Genomic DNA, 7,790 nt, shown 5'->3' with positions numbered 1-7,790 from the left:
GAGTTGTATTGTGTTACCTCTTCATCTCCAATGGCCATGAAAGTCACTTGAGCAGATTCCCCTTCTTCTTCAACTTCGCCTTCTGAGTTGCAATCATTCCAGGTAATCTGGAAATTGTTGAACTTTGGTTTTCGTTCAACCTTGTTTTCCTTCTTTTTCTTCATTGGACACTCATTTGCATAGTATCCTGGTTGGCCACATTCAAAACATTTATCAGTTAGCTTCCTGTTGAACTCCAGTTTCCCTCTGTTTCTGAAGTCATTAGACCGATTTGGGAAGGAATTGCTGGATCCGCCTTTCCTAAATCTTCTCTTATTGAGAAATCTTTTGAAGCCTCTTGTGATGAGTGTAATATCACTGTCATCACCTTCCAAATCATTTTCATCCCGTGAGGCTGTTTCATCTTCATCTTGTGAAGATTTCAGAGCAATACTCTTTCTTCCTTTTGTGTCTTCTTCATCCTGCATCTTAGATTTAAGTTTCAGTTCGTAAGAAGTTAGAGAGTTAATCAGAGATTCAATGGATAAAGAGTTTAGATCCTTGGCTTGCTCTATGGCAGTCACTTTGCTTTCCCAATCCTTTGATAGAGCATTCAGAATTTTTCCGTTCTTTTCACCTAGAGAGTACTCCTTCTCAAGCACCTCTAAATCCTTGATCAGATCATTGAATCTACAATATATTTTATCTATGTTTTCATGAGGCTCCATCTTAAAAGATTCATACTTAGTGACCAGAATGGATTTTTTTTGTTCTCTCACGTTGTCACTACCCTCATGAATTTCTCTTAACTTATCCCACATTTCTTTGGCAGATTTACATTCTTTTACTCTAATTGACTCATTTGAATCTAAGGCACTATAAAGAACATTCATGGCTTTGGCATTCAATGCGAGATTGGTTCTATCTTGAGCATTCATCTCAACTCTTGTTTTTTGCCGTAACAAACCTGTTTCTGCATCAAGAAAGTTAGCATCATGCGGTCCTTCATTCACAATAAATCATAGCTCAATATCAATGGATTGCAAGAAGATAATCATTCTTTCTTTCCAACTAACATAATTGGAACCAGTAAACATGGGAGGCCTAGTGACTGATTGTCCCTCAACAAACATGGCATGATTGGTTGTCATTTTTACCCCAAACCGCTTGAGATTAATCTCTAGGAGACCAAACTCTGATACCAATTGTAAGGATCGAAAACAACCTAAAAGGGGGGTGAATTAGGTTTTCAAAAAACAGCTAAGATATAGGCCACTTTTTTTAAAAGTCTACCTTTCTTTTCTCAAAGACCACCCAATGGACCAGATAACAAGAGAGCATAGGTATTCGTGAGATGAAAAGGAGAACAGTTTATGTAGAAAAGCAGTAAATGAAAGTAGAAAAACAAACCAGGCTTCAAACACAACTGAAGTTTGAACAACACTTTTATATACCAAGTTACTTCAAGTTGAACAGTCTTGCAACCAATATCTTGTGTATAAGGGAGGGATCACTTCCTTCTTGCCCCAAACCACACTTGATCAAGCAAGGAAGTTTAACAAACACTCGAAGAACCCTCACTAAGCTACACAATTGAAGAAGCTGTGTCACACTTGAAAAACTACAAGAAGATTGCACAAGCTAAGAGTACAAATGTTCCTTTTGAGTATTCTAACACTTGAATCACTCACGATCTGATGTAGACTTGATGTGCAAAGTTCTTCTGAGGTGGTTGACTTTGTTCTTTTTATAGGAGACCAGAAAATTTTTCAATTAATGCTGTCAACGGACAGAAGGCAACTGAAGAGTCAACTAGCCGTTGGTGCTGTCGGACGTCCGATGTTTAGTTTTTATGCGTCCGAACGAGATCAATGAGTTCTGGAAGTTTTCTTGAATCTCTTAGGACGTCCAATCCCTTATCATCATGCGTCCGAGGGTAGAATGCACACTTGGAACTTCTTCTTCAATTCCTTCGGACGGCCGATGCGTCCAGAATGTTGCGCCCGAAGAGCAGCAACGCTTGTCGGACGATACTCAGGTGTTGAGCATCCGATCATGATCAGTAATCATAGAAACCCTGGCTTGTCTTCTTCGGACGTCCGAGTCTGAGTTCTTCACACGTCCGAAGATACTCAAAGGATGTCGGACGTCCGATAATCTCCTTTTGTGCGTCCGACATCATTCTCAGCACTATTCATTCTCTTTGATCTTCTTTTCCTGTTTGGTGTCATTTCTGAAAAGGATCTCTACAAAAAGTATTAGTAACATCCAAATGTTTTGTAATCATCAAAAGATATGAATTGAGATAAACACATTGTCAAAACTGAGTAAGTGAACAAATAAACTTTTAGGCGTCCGTTCCGAGATTCTCTTGAAAATCCTCTTGAGCGCCTGAAGAAATAACGATTTTCTATCACTCATAACCCCTGTGACGGCCCCACCTCCCCCTAAGGCGAACCAAAGGGTTTGGCGGCCCGCCTGCCCAGCTCTCGCCGGGACTCAGTCGATCACTAAAGTCCTCAAATGAATTACAAGAATAAACCTCAAATATACATCACATGGTCCACAAATATACATCCAAGTCTCCAATAATTACATGTCACAAATGCAGCGGAAACTAATTCCCAACTATACATAAAATGATTCCAACATCCAAATTGTACAAGATATAGGCCATCCAGTCACGTGAACAAGTACTACAAGTCCTTCCTTCGCCACGAGCCCTGTGGAGGGGAATAAAATATTTTTGGGGTGAGTTAGAAGCTCAGCGAGTAACCATTAAAATCAGTAATCAAATCGGTTTCACAATAGTTCATTTCAATGATGTCATAAATCGATGATGTCATAAATCAAATGATAAGTCCCGAAACAATTACAACATTTTCAATACATTAAATATGGAGTATCAATAATTCAAGAAACATTTAGCAAGGAAAGCAATAAGAACACATTCATTAAAAGGATACGGGCTCACAAGGAGCCAAATGTTCCCGCACGCGCTCGTTCTCCTGACATTTCCTTTTTTTTCATTTGAAATTGCATTTTTTCATTCAACCTTTCCCGGACATCGTCCAGGCTCCACCAACCTCCACCAACCTACAAAGGTAATACTCGAGTATACCAAACGTTCACCCAGATCCCTAATCGCCCGACCGAGTCCGCTTCTGGCTCGAGACGACCGGTAACAAGGGGCAATGGCCAGTTCAGCCCAAAAGGCTTACATTCATGCGCAAGTAGCATTTAATCATTAATCATGAAAATTTCACATTTATTTAGGCCGAGTGCGATAAAGTACACACTCGCCCAGAAAACTCGTTTTAACAATCATTGAAAGCACTTAACACATTATCAATCCATAATAACAAGCCAATAAGTCAAGAAAATATATCAAACAAGGAACACTCTCATATAAGCACGCATGATATGCAAGAAAACAGTTCAAAAGTAACTTTGGAAACAGTTCAAAAGTAAATAATGCAAGAAACGTTTCACAAGTACTTTGGAAATAGTTTAGGGTCACTCAACTCCATGGCTCAGAACCCATCCATCATATAACATTGCCTTGCTCAAATCCAAGTCTTAGATCACAAATCCAACGCAAACAAGTTCCTTTAAAAGTTCGGACAGCACTTCCCCTGAATTTGCTAACTTTTCCAGCCATCATGGCTTCATTATTTCCTCAGCCAGTTCCAAAGGTACACACACAACAACAAGTTCATCCACTAGCCATTCAACAAGCTCCAAGTAGTACTAGTACAAGTCAAGCTAGGGAAAAGTTCAGAAATGAAAGTTAAGCTCAAAACCAGAAAAATAGTTTTGACGTCATTTTGCGGTAATGGTACCAAAGGCGTTACGATTGTCCGATGAAGGTTCAAGACCCACCGTTTCGAAGCTAAAAGATAGGGTTACAATATTGAAGAAGGTCACTCAACCCAGTTTCGAGTGTATCCAGGTCAAAAATGCAAGATACTACACCAGAATCACAAAAACAGATTCACCAAAACGCATTCTAGCGGAAACATCATAACTCAGGCTCTACAAGTCCAAATCCAGAAATTCCAAAACCAAATGAGAGCTAAGAAACAGGGCTAAATTTCATCAGAAGGCCTCAAGAACTCATTCGGAAGCAATCCAGACCAAAACAACCAATTACAGAAGCAAATCCCAATTTCGGGTAAAACCAGAACAGCAATAGTAATTTCGACTTTTCTCATTCCACACTACTCCGATTGACCTGAAATTTTGTAGACACCTTTAAAATGTCATTCCCTACAACTTTCATGTTTTAAGCAAAGGCCAATTCGGCCTCTATCTAGGACCTAAAAATTCGGACAGAATGTTCATCACAAAACCCTCACTTTTCAATTTTTGGTCCAAAACAGAAATTGGTTGCAATTAATCACTTTTTCCACCTCATAGAGTCCTTAAACATCATTTCCAATCATCATATATAGCCACACAACCTTGTTTATATTAAAACAGAAAAATCCCCAAAAATAATAAAACTTCACCAATTCAACCAAAACCAAGAAATAATCCATAAAGTTGCACCTTATACCACCACTAATCATGAATTAAGCATCAATTAAGGAAGGAGAGGGGTCCTTCACAACTCACCTTAGCAATACAAGAGATAGAGCAACTAGTCACCTTAGCTTTCCAAACAACTCCACAAAACACCTCAAGACCACTTAGCAAAGAGATTTTATGGAATGATTTGGAGTTTCATTGGCTGGATTTGAAGATTGAGCAAGAAATAGAAGGAAGAAATTGAGAGCTTTTCTTTCTTTCTTGAGCAAGAACATTCGGCCAAGGAGCTTGCAAAATGAAGCTTATTTTGATCAATTTTTTTGTATTTATTTGGTAAAGGTAAAGGTAAAGTCAAATGATCAAAGTCCAAGATTAAATCACAAGGTGACACTTGTCACCTTTTGGTTCAAAACTTATCTTTTTGTCTCTCCAATACAAATATCTTAACACCTTTTAAAATAATATCACTTAATACAAAATTCCAACAAGTTGTCAAAAAATATAATGCATTTACCGCACTTGCGGGTCCCACGTCCAAAATACGCTTTTAATTTCTCAAAAACTAACCGATACTAGAAAAATCATTTTAAAACTATTTTTGCTCATAAACTTTATCTGGGGAATTTTTCTAATCAAGAAAATGTAGAAAAGGCGAGCGTTAAAAAAATAAACCCTAGAAAATTAGAAAATTTCCGGGTTCTCAAACTCTTTTTCTTCGGGGCGTCACAATCTCCCCTCCTTAAAAGAATGTCGTCCTCGACATTCCATCTTGTACCAATCAAGTCGAGATATCCCGCAAGAATCACTAATTTTTCAACCAAACCCACAGTCCGGCATCCTAAACTTCAAGCCTAGGATACACTACAGAGATCTGAAGCCTAAGCTCTGATACCACCTGTGACGGCCCCATCTCCCCCTAAGGCGAACCAAAGGGTTTGGCGGCCCGCCTGCCCAGCTCTCGCCGGGACTCAGTCGATCACTAAAGTCCTCAAATGAATTACAAGAATAAACCTCAAATATACATCACATGGTCCACAAATATACATCCAAGTCTCCAATAATTACATGTCACAAATGCAGCGGAAACTAATTCCCAACTATACATAAAATGATTCCAACATCCAAATTGTACAAGATATAGGCCATCCAGTCACGTGAACAAGTACTACAAGTCCTTCCTTCGCCACGAGCCCTGTGGAGGGGAATAAAATATTTTTGGGGTGAGCTAGAAGCTCAGCGAGTAACCATTAAAATCAGTAATCAAATCGGTTTCACAATAGTTCATTTCAATGATGTCATAAATCGATGATGTCATAAATCAAATGATAAGTCCCGAAACAATTACAACATTTTCAATACATTAAATATGGAGTATCAATAATTCAAGAAACATTTAGCAAGGAAAGCAATAAGAACACATTCATTAAAAGGATACGGGCTCACAAGGAGCCAAATGTTCCCGCACGCGCTCGTTCTCCTGACATTTCCTTTTTTTTTTCATTTGAAATTGCATTTTTTCATTCAACCTTTCCCGGACATCGTCCAGGCTCCACCAACCTCCACCAACCTACAAAGGTAATACTCGAGTATACCAAACGTTCACCCAGGTCCCTAATCGCCCGACCGAGTCCGCTTCTGGCTCGAGACGACCGGTAACAAGGGGCAATGGCCAGTTCAGCCCAAAAGGCTTACATTCATGCGCAAGTAGCATTTAATCATTAATCATGAAAATTTCACATTTATTTAGGCCGAGTGCGATAAAGTACACACTCGCCCAGAAAACTCGTTTTAACAATCATTGAAAGCACTTAACACATTATCAATCCATAATAACAAGCCAATAAGTCAAGAAAATATATCAAACAAGTAACACTCTCATATAAGCACGCATGATATGCAAGAAAACAGTTCAAAAGTAACTTTGGAAACAGTTCAAAAGTAAATAATGCAAGAAACGTTTCACAAGTACTTTGGAAATAGTTTAGGGTCACTCACCTCCATGGCTCAGAACCCATCCATCATATAACATTGCCTTGCTCAAATCCAAGCCTTAGATCACAAACCCAACGCAAACAAGTTCCTTTAAAAGTTCGGACAGCACTTCCCCTGAATTTGCTAACTTTTCCAGCCATCATGGCTTCATTATTTCCTCAACCAGTCCCAAAGGTACACACACAACAGCAAAGTTCATCCACTAGCCATTCAACAAGCTCCAAGTAGTACTAGTACAAGTCAAGCTAGGGAAAAGTTCGGAAATGAAAGTTAAGCTCAAAACCAGAAAAACAGTTTTGACGTCATTTTGCGGTAATGGTACCAAAGGCGCTACAATTGTCGGATGAAGGTTCAAGACCCACCGTTTCGAAGCTAAGAGATAGGGTTACAATATTGAAGAAGGTCACTCAACCCAGTTTCGAGTGTATCCAGGTCAAAAATGCAAGATACTACACCAGAATCACAAAAATAGATTCACCAAAACGCATTCTAGCGGAAACATCATAACTCAGGCTCTACAAGTCCAAATCCAGAAATTCCAAAACCAAATGAGAGCTAAGAAACAGGGATAAATTTCATCAGAAGGCCTCAAGAACTCATTCGGAAGCAATCCAGACCAAAACAACCAATTACAGAAGCAAATCCCAATTTCGGGTAAAACCAGAACAGCAATAGTAATTTCGACTTTTCTCATTCCACACTACTCCGATTGATCTGAAATTTTGTAGGCACCTTTAAAATGTCATTCCCTACAACTTTCATGTTTTAAGCAAAGGCCAATTCGGCCTCTATCTAGGACCTAAAAATTCGGACAGAATGTTCATCACAAAACCCTCACTTTTCAATTTTTGGTCCAAAACAGAAATTGGTTGCAATTAATCACTTTTTCCACCTCATAGAGTCCTTAAACATCATTTCCAATCATCATATATAGCCACACAACCATGTTTATATTAAAACAGAAAAATCCCCAAAAATAATAAAACTTCACCAATTCAACCAAAACCAAGAAATAATCCATAAAGTTGCACCTTATACCACCACTAATCATGAATTAAGCATCAATTAAGGAAGGAGAGGGGTCCTTCACAACTCACCTTAGCAATACAAGAGATAGAGCAACTAGTCACCTTAGCTTTCCAAACAACTCCACAAAACACCTCAAGACCACTTAGCAAAGAGATTTTATGGAATGATTTGGAGTTTCATTGGCTGGATTTGAAGATTGAGCAAGAAATAGAAGGAAGAAATTGAGAGCTTTTCTTTCTTTCTTGAGCAAGAACATTCGG

The sequence above is a fragment of the Coffea arabica genome, chromosome 7c (assembly GCF_036785885.1).
Source record: "Coffea arabica cultivar ET-39 chromosome 7c, Coffea Arabica ET-39 HiFi, whole genome shotgun sequence".
Classification (NCBI taxonomy): Eukaryota; Viridiplantae; Streptophyta; class Magnoliopsida; order Gentianales; family Rubiaceae; genus Coffea; species Coffea arabica.
The sequence above is the reverse complement of the archived record's forward strand: the minus strand, read 5'-3'. Positions refer to the sequence as shown.